Consider the following 10871-nt stretch of genomic DNA (forward strand, 5'->3'; position numbering starts at 1 on the left):
TCCAATTTAGTTTCCTAGTCACTACAATCAGGGCACTGATTCAACTTACCTGCCAGCTGGTCACACGAATTAACCATTATGCTTCTGCAGTGTTCTGTGGAGAGAACCTGTTTTTCCCTAGCTGTTTAGGATCAATCTATAAGCCAATAAGTAGATCCTTTTAAGATACTATAAAGCATTTATTAAATTCTTTGACATCCAAATTTCAAAATTTTAAAATAAAAGTATGATTTAAATAGTGTGCACGGGAATGCACTAAATAATATGCACGGGGATATAATTTCCCCCTTCTCTGTCTTTTAAGAAGTTAACATTTTAAAGTCTTACAATATCTTGTCTTTAGAGTTAATAACTTACTCATGTAAATGGGCAGTGACTAATTGCACTTTCAATTGTTTTTCTTAAGGAGCAGTTGCAGCTAGAAGGCTTGAAAAGTTATTAATAGTCACATGTGTATAATTTGTTTATTAACTAGAAATAAGAGCATTTATTTGTAGCAATTTATTAAGTATAAGTCCTCAAGAATTAACACTATTATGTGGAAACAAGTAGTAACTGAGGACACTAAAAGGAAAGAATTATACATGTACAATTTTTAAGAATACTAAAATATTATTTTAAACCATAACTGTTATGAATGTACAAAGAACGAGGTTATATATCTAATCTATCTTAACCTATAGACTGTCTGAGATATAAATATAGCCTGGCATTATTTTAAAATGTCCAGGCAATCTAGAACAATTTAATAAATGTTTATAAACCACCTTCTTAAAAGGACAGCATTTTTTTCTATGAGTTGTATACGCATAAACAATTGCAAATTTGAGAATCAATAGCATCAGAGGGACGAACAATCTTAAGCAATTGTGAGCTTTGAGATATGACATCGACTATTAATATACAAATTAAGGTTTGATTGTTTATCATTTTAAAACACCATCTACAGTACACAAGTAGATTATTTGTGCTGAAACAGGGGGAAACTAAGAGAAGAAGCATATGATCTAATTTAGATGTACTTACGTCTCATATAGGGGTTGTTATTAAACACAATAATTGGGATGTATGCGTGTATGAATTTATAGAAGATATAAAAGCATGTATAAAAACAATTTTTAACTCATCTTTGGTATATTGATTGTTAATCTATTTAAAATGATAGTATGTAATAGCTCAATTATTAATATTCTGTAATAACCAAATTAATTGTTGTTTGGAACAAGGAACAGACACTTAGTCAGGTTTTTAAGACACAATTTTTGTTATAGGTTTTCTAAAATACAGAAATATATTTTATAATTCTTTATTAGCACCACAGTGGTTCTAATAGGATGATGAAACTGTGCTTTGAGGTGAGTGCTACCTCGGCCCCGCCCACCTGCCTTGTCGTGGCTCTGTGGTCTAGGGCCTGACACCCACAGGGTACTTGGGGAGGGGGCATTTACCCTAAGTCCTCCTCGACCCTGGCAGCCTGACCCCCTGGCATGCGGAGTCACTCTGAAAAGGACTCTGGATTTTAACCCCCTGCTGAGCCCTGTATCTCCAAAGCAGAGGAGGTGGTTCAGGCCTGACATGCCACTATGTCAAGTAGCAGCTCTGGTCCTGGCACTGGGACAGAGCCGACCCTGCTGCCACAGCCGCTTTTGTCACCACTGCTGCCACCTCAGCCTTCCTCTCAGGCTAGAAAACTCAAACAAGGGTGGCAGAGCACCCTGGGCCTTAGCGGGGAAAATATGGCTATCCCAACAGAGACGGGCGGCTAAGGATCTTCCCCCTGAGTTGGCTACAAGGCCACCTGCTTTTTGGCGGCTTCTCATGTTAACACGCCCAGGGAAAGCTATGCACCCAACCCCCCCCGCCCCCCCCCCCCCCGCAGCCGCCAACAGATGCTGGAGCCAAAGAATACAGAAAATAAAAGAGAGTAGGAAGTCACAGCAGGCAAAATACTAGAAGTTACCTGGCACAAAACAAAGGAATGACTTCTAAAGGATTAACAGGAGCCAGTTAAATGTTTACAGTAAGCATAAAGCAGCTCTGCCTAGGGTTAGCTAAAGTTTTAAGTAAACTTCCCTTGAGAGTCATTAGCTAATAAAATACTTTCTACTTAGAAAACAATATACACTGAAGAATTCCAACTCTTGGCTTTCTGTATAGAAGCAGAAATGATAAAAATTTCTCACATAATTAGATCAATATTTATCCATACTAGAGGCAAAATATTCTAGTTATTACAAACTCGCTAGAAGCAAAACCTTTACAATCATTAAGATGCAAAAAAGAGAGAAAAAGAAACAAACCTTAGGATCTATAATAACTATATAAAAGGTAGGCAAACCAGATTGTAATGTCTTGATAAATTTTAGGGTCTGATTGACTCTTTATAAACTATGAATTTGAACTTTATTAAAACAGCATCTGGCTAGATCTATAAAGAATTACTAAGTTTCTTTTGTAACATTAACTTTGGAAAAGTAAAACCCAATTTCAAAACAATTTATTACTTATAGAATTAATATTAGAAGTATTACTATCATATTACAAAGTTTGGCTGCCAATTAATACCTATGAATACATGCAAGCTTTAATAAAGAGACATTGTTTTAAATCTTATCTTTAATTTTACTTTCTAGGATAGGAACCACATTGATTATTATCTCAACTAGAAATATCCTTAGAGACCCAGCCTCTTGGCCTGCCTTATGCCACGTGTTGGAAGGACTCTAAACTTGAGTTATCAGTTTTAAGGCCAACCACCTGTTACCAATGTAACAATTATTAATCTTAACCAACAACTTATGAGCTGATTGTGAAAACATGTAGAGCACATTACCAATAAAAAAAAACAAAACAAATGAAGCAGTTACATTTAGACCAATCAGAGAACATTAATTTTTCTAGCTACAATCATAGAATAAAAAGCACTTTATCATTTGCCAAACACATTAATCACGATTGCAGAGAACCCTTCAGGGAAAAACCATTTATCAGCTTTTTTACCCTGAAACTAAGAGGCTGTAGACTTTCTTTTTTTCCTATAGCGAACAGTTTTTCCAGCAGGGGCCCTCCTGCTGTTTGCCTGTTTCCTGGTTGAAGCCTGTGACTGCTCTTGGCTTTGCAGATAAAGTTTTTTTAGTCATCTTTATTATCCAACATAAAACATAGAACATTCATTCATTCAGACTGGACACGGACATACTTGAAATGAACACATGAACAGACTGGTGCACCAGACATTAGACAAGATACAAAAGGGGCAGAGTACTTCTGCTGTAAAGCCCAGAGAGAACAAAGCATGTCACCCCTGAAATTTCTCTCTGCCTTTTTGGGACATTTTCTTCCCGCATGATGCAGTTTTTAACTGTGGCCATCGGCCTGATTATTAATTTCCTTTTAATAAACCCTTTCTTTTCTCATACCTAAAAATGTAGCTTCTGGGAGCTACGGCTAACGGCCTGTTAAGTTCCTGGCCCCTGAAAAACCTCACTGCTGAAACTAAGTGAATTAGCACACAGGTTTAACGCTGTTTCAACTTAGCCCATACCGACCTTCTCAGGTAGGTATTTCCTTTAATTATTTTCTTCTTCTATGGGGCTCCAAACCAGCAGTGCTTCTTCCAAATGTTCTCTGCCGTTTCTCAGTCCCACGTTGGGTCGCCAGATCTGTTACAGCCGGCCAGCGGTTCACATGTCTGGGTTCTAGTCTGGAAAGGCATCTTGAAATCTGGAAGAGAAGAGGGGGCTAGGTGGACAAGGGAAAGAACGAAGCTAAGACAAAATTCTGATCAAAGCTCAACTTTAATGTTGACAAGCATGCTTTATAAAGAAGAGGGGAGGCCCATTCCTAGCCATGCAAAGTTCTTTTGAAATAGACAGATCAGCCTTCTAGTGGGAACTCTCGAAGATCACAGTTCTGTGCTAACTCCAGAAAATCTCGGAGGAGAACCGGTTCAGCGTCAGGCAGGTAGTGGCACATCAAAGGAGAGGGATGAGAAGCAGCACATCAGCAGCTCTGTCTAAGTGGCAGATGGTCACAGCCATCCTTGCTAGGCTGGAAGGAGGTAACAATTATTTATCTTATATTTATATGTATAATAGAATTCTTAGGACTATAGTATGTCCTTCACCAAATTCAGGATTTAATTATCAGCCTCCAAAAATAAATGTGTAATCAAATCTCCAAAGTTAATTTCAGTTAGAAAGAGTAAATAATAAATAATGAATTACCTTTGGCCTGAACTGGGCCTTCTTTAAACAGTTATGAGTAAATGAGATCCCAGTATTAACTTGTTTTTTCTAGTAAACACTCTTCTCTCTTTCTTGGGAGAAGAAAATGCCAAAAGTATCATGTCAATCAACAGGGCTCTGCTGTCAAAAACACTTAGCATCTTCATATATTAGCTATACAACCTTGGGGAAATTCCTGGAAGTCTATAAGCCTCAGTTCACGGATCTGTCAATGGAAATAAACAGATAGCACTGACATGAAGGCCATAATATATGAGATATCTAGTTAGACCTCAGCCATTTTTAAAACTCCTTCAAAGTCACCCTGAGTGTGCACATACATGCTTGTTCTCTTCCTATCAGAAAAGCAAAAGAAAGACAGATTCCAGCATGGCTGCTACTGGTGTTGTGGAGAGGGGTCTAACTAGCTGAATAAACTCTTTTAAATACTTGGAGTCAGTTGAAGAATTGATAGTAGGAACAGCTACTGAAGGCATTTATCTTATTAAACCATAGTAAGACACTTAAAGGGTTCTAATTTATTTGACAGACTTTTGTTTCGCATCAGTTATAGCAGGCATGTGGTTAACATTCCCTGTAAGCTCAGTAGAGTTAGATGCTGACATTGTCTCTGCTTTCACACAACTCTGCCTCTAACCAATCCATACTAGAAGAGGTGGGCTTTGAAATGCTGGTGTAGAGGACACACAGTAAGCATCAGGCATCTTGACTAACTTCTATTGCATTAGCATATAGACTCACAAGGAAGAGAATTTTAGGGGGATGAAGAGAGCAGGAAGGATAACAATGACTAGCAGATTCCAAGAGAAAATAACAAGTTTAATTTCCAAACCAAAGGTCATCCCAACCTGCAGAAAACCAGCACATTCAAGCAGCAATAATTTCTTTTTTTCTTTCTTATATTAGTTACTGGAAATAGATATTTTTCTACAAAATATATCCTGATTATGGATTCCCCTCCCTCTCCTCCTCCCAGTATCTCCCCATCCCCCTTCCTATCCAGATCCACCCTTGTCTGGTTTTCATTAGGAAAGAAACAGTCTTCCAAGAGATAATAACAAATTAATATAAGATAAAACAAAAACTAACATATCATAATAGGACAAAAACAACAGAAAGAGAGGAGCCCAAGAGAAGGTACTAGAAAGAGAGACACACTCAGGAATCCAATAAAAACACTAAACTAGAAACTGTAATAAATATGTAAAGGACTGATATGGTTAAAAAGAAAAAAGAAAAATGTAAATAAAATAACAATAATAAGATAAAATTTTTTTTAAAAATTAGCAAAGAAAAAGGAAAAGCCCTGACATGACATTATGAGACAAGGAACCTCCAAAGATGCCATTGAGAGCACTCCTGTGGCCATTTATAGCTGGACATGCAGCTTGCCCTTTAGAGTAGTTTTTTTCCCCAGTCTTATGCCAATGGGGGAATCTAAACGTTCATTTGCAAGTGGTTGTCTGTTGGGGATTGCTTCTGGGTTAGGAACAGGGACTTGTGTTCAGTTCTCCTTTCAGCTCTAGGACCATATCTGGTGCAGCCCTATGCAGACCCTGCGTATGCTGCCTCAATCTCTGTGAGTTCACATGTGCTTTGACCATGATGATTTAGAAAGCCTTGTTTTCTTGGTGTCCTCCTTCCTCTCTGGCTCTTACATTCCTTCTGCCTCCTCTTCTACAGGGTTCCCTGAGTTATTTGATGGGAGACATCCTGTTTATGGTTGAGTGTTCCAAGGTCTCTCACTCTGCATAAATAATGTCTGGCTGTGGGTCTCTGTGTTTGTTCCTATCTGCCGCAGGAGGAAGCTTCTCTGGTGATAGCTGAACAAGACCCTGATATAGCAGAATGTCATTAGGAAGATTTTTACTGCAATGACTTTTGTTTGTTTAAAACAGTATTACTTGCTTTTCCCCTAGGTCTCTGGGCTAACTAGTCTCAGGTTCTTGTTCACTCAAACAGTGTCAGGTATGGGCTCTGTCGTGTGGCAAGCAGTGTCAGTAATGAGTTCCATCTCATGAAATGGGCTGGAAGTCAGATCAGATATTGGTGGGTTACTCCCATAAGCTCTGTGCCACCATTGCCCTAGTATATCTTGCAGTCAGGATACCACTATAGATCAAAGGGTTGTAGCTGGGTTGGTGTTTACATTTCTCATTTGGTAGCATGCAGAGTCTCTTCTAGTATCAAAGATGCTAGAATGTAAGGGTGAAAGTTCCATGTGGGCACCAGCTCTCCTTCTCCATGTTCATGACTTATATAAATGCTGTCTTCAGCAGTGGGGCCTTGCCACCAGTTTGTGGAGAGCTCTGAGGGGTCCAGTTAATTGATACCGTTGGTTTTCATATGGGGTTGCAATCCCCTTCAGCTCCTTCAGTCCTTCCCCTAACTTTTCCATTGGGATCCCCAGGCTCAGTCCAATGTTTGGCTGTGAGCATCCACATCTGTGTTGACGAGGTGCTGGGAGAGCCTCTCAGAGGACATCCATGCCAGGCTCCTGTCTGCAAACAAATCTTGGCATCAGCAATAGGTGTTGGGGTTTGTTGTCTGAGGATGGGATGGATCCAATGGTGGGGCAGTCTCTCAATGGACTTTCTTGTAGCCTCTGCTCCATTTTTGTCCCTGCATTTCCTTTAGACAGGGACAATTCTGGGTTAAAAAAATTTAGATGGGTGGGTAGGTGACCCCATACCACAACAAAAGAGTATACCTGGGCCAGTCCATGGCTCCCATTATATATATAGCAGAGGAGAGCCTCATCTGGCATCAGTGGGAGGGGAGGCGCTTGGTCCTGTGGAGGCTTGATTCCCCAGAGAAGAGGGATGCTAGAGGGGAGAGGTGGGAGTGGGTGGGTGAGTGGGTGAACACCCTCTTAGGGGAAAAGGAGAGGGGTAGAGGTAGGGGTTGGAAGGTTAGTGGAGGGGAAACTGGGAAGGGGAATAATATTTGAAATGTAAACAAATAAAATGATTAATAAATAAAAAAAAAACAGTCTTGAACTGTCCTTTCATTTCCTTCTACTATTTGTGTTTTCATAGATTTCTTTAAAAGATTTATTTATGCATTTTCTGTTTTAGGACCTCTATGATATTTATAAAAGTTATTTTAAAGTTTTTTTTTTTTTTGTTTTGTTTTTTTTGTTTTTTTTTTTTTTGTGCTTCAGCCATGTTCCAGTACTTACTTTGTTAGGGTTGATTGTCTGTAGTGAAGATATATTGTCCTGGTTGCTACTCACTTTTTATGCTGGCATCTACGTATCTGGGTTTGGGAAGGCTGTAATTCTAGATCAGTGCTTCTCAACCTGTCATCATGACCCATTTAGGGTTTCTTTTCACAAGGATCATATATCAGATATCCTGCATATCAGATGCTTACATTATAATTCATAAGTTTCTAAATTATGGCTGTGAAGTAGCAATGAAATAATTTCATGGCTGGAAAGGTTACCACAGCATGAGGAACTATAACAAAGGTGCAGCATTAGGAAGGTTGAGAACCACTGATCTAGATCCTGATATCTGGTGTTGTCTTTGTTGGGTGGGTACTTTGTTCACTGGTTCCTGTTGCCCTTTCTGTTCTTAGGAGAGTGTGGTAGCTATAATTTGCCTGATAACAATTTCTCCTAGGATCTGGGTAAGTATGGTTACTGGGGATTCTAGGTAAAATGTGTTTCCAGGTATTGGGATGGTCTGGGAGTTCTGCAGAGGTGTACAGTAAGAGGAATGCAGAGAATTCCACTTGGGCCTGCTTAGTTTCCTGGGGATGGGGAAAGAGAATGAGAAGAGTCCCCAAGAGGTAGTCCACAACAGAGCTAGGAATAGACTGGGGCATTTGATAGAGAGGGAAAGAGGGAGAGTGGAGATCTAAAGGTCTTTTATCTTCTTCTCTGCTCTACTTGTTTCTCTGGCAGCTTTGGCTGTCAAGTTCCCGGAGAATGCCTGCAAGAGTTGGAGGGTGACATGATGGGAGTGGAGAGGACAGATGGAGAAGATCTGAGTTTTTTGCTAGAGATGGGGGCAGAGAAGTGGGAGGCAGGTTGTCTCCTACAGAGATAGGGGTAAGAATTTGTGACTGGATTTGGAGTAGAAGTAGTCTGACAAGTGAAGAGAAGCTTCCTGCTTCTCTGGTCAGAGGGGGCTGGGAATTCCCAGGGAATGCCTGCCTGCTGGAGTTGGAGGCTGGGATACATCAGTGAGTGGAATTCCCAGGGAATGCCTGCCTGCTGGAGTTGGAGGCTGGGATACATCAGTGAGTGGGGAGTGAGTTTCTACATACATTAGAAAGTGTAGAGGGCAAGGTCTGTGTGATCCACTACAGATAGGTTTGGAAGGGAGAGGCTGCTGTGGTGGTCAAGCAGTCCTAATTTCAGGTGACCTTTTGGTCAGTTCATGACTACACAAAAGCTCCCTGAAGGAGTCAAGGCTCAAATTCAGCAAAATTTCATGGGCTGACTCAGTCCATAAAAATGGATATCTTGAATAGATGGAAACTGGCAATATTTAAGAATTTTCTTTTAACAGCTTCTCTTCTTCAGTAACTAAAACAAGATGCTTCACATTTATTCTACTAATAAACTAAAATACACCAAACAATATAATTACTAAAAAGTTGCAGAATTATCCTTTAATAGTTGCTTTGCATGAAACTACCACATCACCTGAAATAAATATGTTGGAAAAAAAATCTTTAAAACTTTGAAATAGCTACTAAGTCTTGTGCAATTTGTAGTTTATTCTCCAAATCTCATGCTGGTTTAGATGTCAGAAGTCATAAATGCTAACAGCCCCCATTCCTGTGGTGACAAGGAGGAACTGTGGAAGGTACACTTGTAAGAGTGTCTCAACCCCACTGAATCCCTACTCATTTTAGTAATAGGATACTAAAGCTTAGAGAAGTTAAGAGGAGGGCTCAATGTCATCTGCCAGTTGGGAGTAGCCAGAACTTGAACTTCCTGTTCTGAGCTTTCTGGACTAGACCAAGTGGTGGCCTCTATGAAGGATGGTGCTGGAGGTTCAGATTTCCCTCTTCAATGAATGTGGCTTTGCTGCAGACCCTTTTTGGTCCCTGTCTGTGTAGAACAGGTCTCTAGTTACAGGTGGACAGGAGTCAGCGAATGACAAACAGAAGCAACACAAGAGATTGTGTAGAATTTGAGTGTATTTCACAAAGTATACACCAGTCTTATATAATACAGAAAACAAAGGGGTAGGATGTCATGGCTGGCAAAGTATATTGAAGTTACCTGACACAAAACAAAGGAATGACTTCAAAAGGACTTACAGGAACCAGGTAATATTTACAGTAAAGATAAAACAGCCCTGCCTAGGGTCAGCTAATGACAGGTAAGGATTTCACACCCTAGTCACAATTTGTGCTACTCCTTTGAGCTTTGTGAAAGCTAGCACTAGGGGGTTCTGCTCAAGCAGACCTTCTCATGAATAATGCAATACCACAAACCTCCTATTTCCTAGGCCTTAATAAATTCTTGTATGAGTTCTTTAAAGTATCTGTGGGGAATTTCCATTTGTCAGAAAAATTCACCAACTTGCTTTAATATGCAATATAGCCTGCTATACCTGGCTGTAGTGAAGATTCCTGTTTCAGTGGGATTCCCCAACTCTTACATGGTAAACCCACCTATTAGCTAGGCCATTGTGTATTCCCTTGTTTGGGTAAGACTGGCTACTGTCCTAGGTAATCACTCTGCAGACTAGCCCGGAGCTAGAATAGCTCCGTTCTTTGTAATGCCTAATTAGTTTCACTGTCTCTACTAGAAGTAAATTTGAATGTTACTGAATAGGTAACAACATTCTTACTGAATTCCTACTAAATTCCAAGTTTGTTGGCTTCAAGGATTTTCTGGTACATTGGAACACTGGCAAACGCTTAGCTATGTCAGAATTCAATCTTTAAAGGCCCTTATAATAAAATAACACTAAAAGAGAGTACATGCATCCATACACCAGACTAACAGAGGGATAGGGTATGAGTATACGGGTTATGAGAGTGCCAAGGTTCCAGGAGGTTGAGTTTCCTTGAAACTCTTTGCCTCATGAGTGCTTCCAGGCCTCTTGGCCTGCCAAGCAGACTTCACTGAAGTGTGCGTAGCATTCTCTCCCTTTCATTTTTATTTTTCAACCGAAGTTCCAGAATGTCATGCTTCGTCGTAGCTACAGATCTCAGAAGTACTCTAAAGATGAGTGTAAACACAATGATTACTAATAAAAAAATGCCAATAATAATAGCAAGTAGGATTATATATTGAACCCAATCTAGGGGATTCAATGCACTTAGGTTATTTTTTAAATCTCTGGCCAATTTATCAATGTTCCAAGTGTCCAAGTGACTTTTGCTAATATCTGAATTGTCTGCCTTTCTAGCCTTAATATTTGCTATATTCTGTCCTATTGCTAAGACTCCTACTTCTAAGGCATTAACCTTTGCCTCCAATTTTTTATCTATAAAATGTTGCTCTGAAAAAGCTATGGAAATATTCCTATGTTTATCATTAACAAAATGAGCAGTATGCAGCTGCTGAACTAAGGCTGTGGTAGATACCTTTTCAAAGTTTGCATTCCCAGATTTTTAAACCAAGGATTATTTCCTAACTCTAATAGGCAGCAA

This window comes from Mus caroli, unplaced genomic scaffold, assembly GCF_978045245.1.
Source record: "Mus caroli unplaced genomic scaffold, Mus_caroli_1 scaffold_6, whole genome shotgun sequence".
Lineage (NCBI taxonomy): Eukaryota > Metazoa > Chordata > Mammalia > Rodentia > Muridae > Mus > Mus caroli.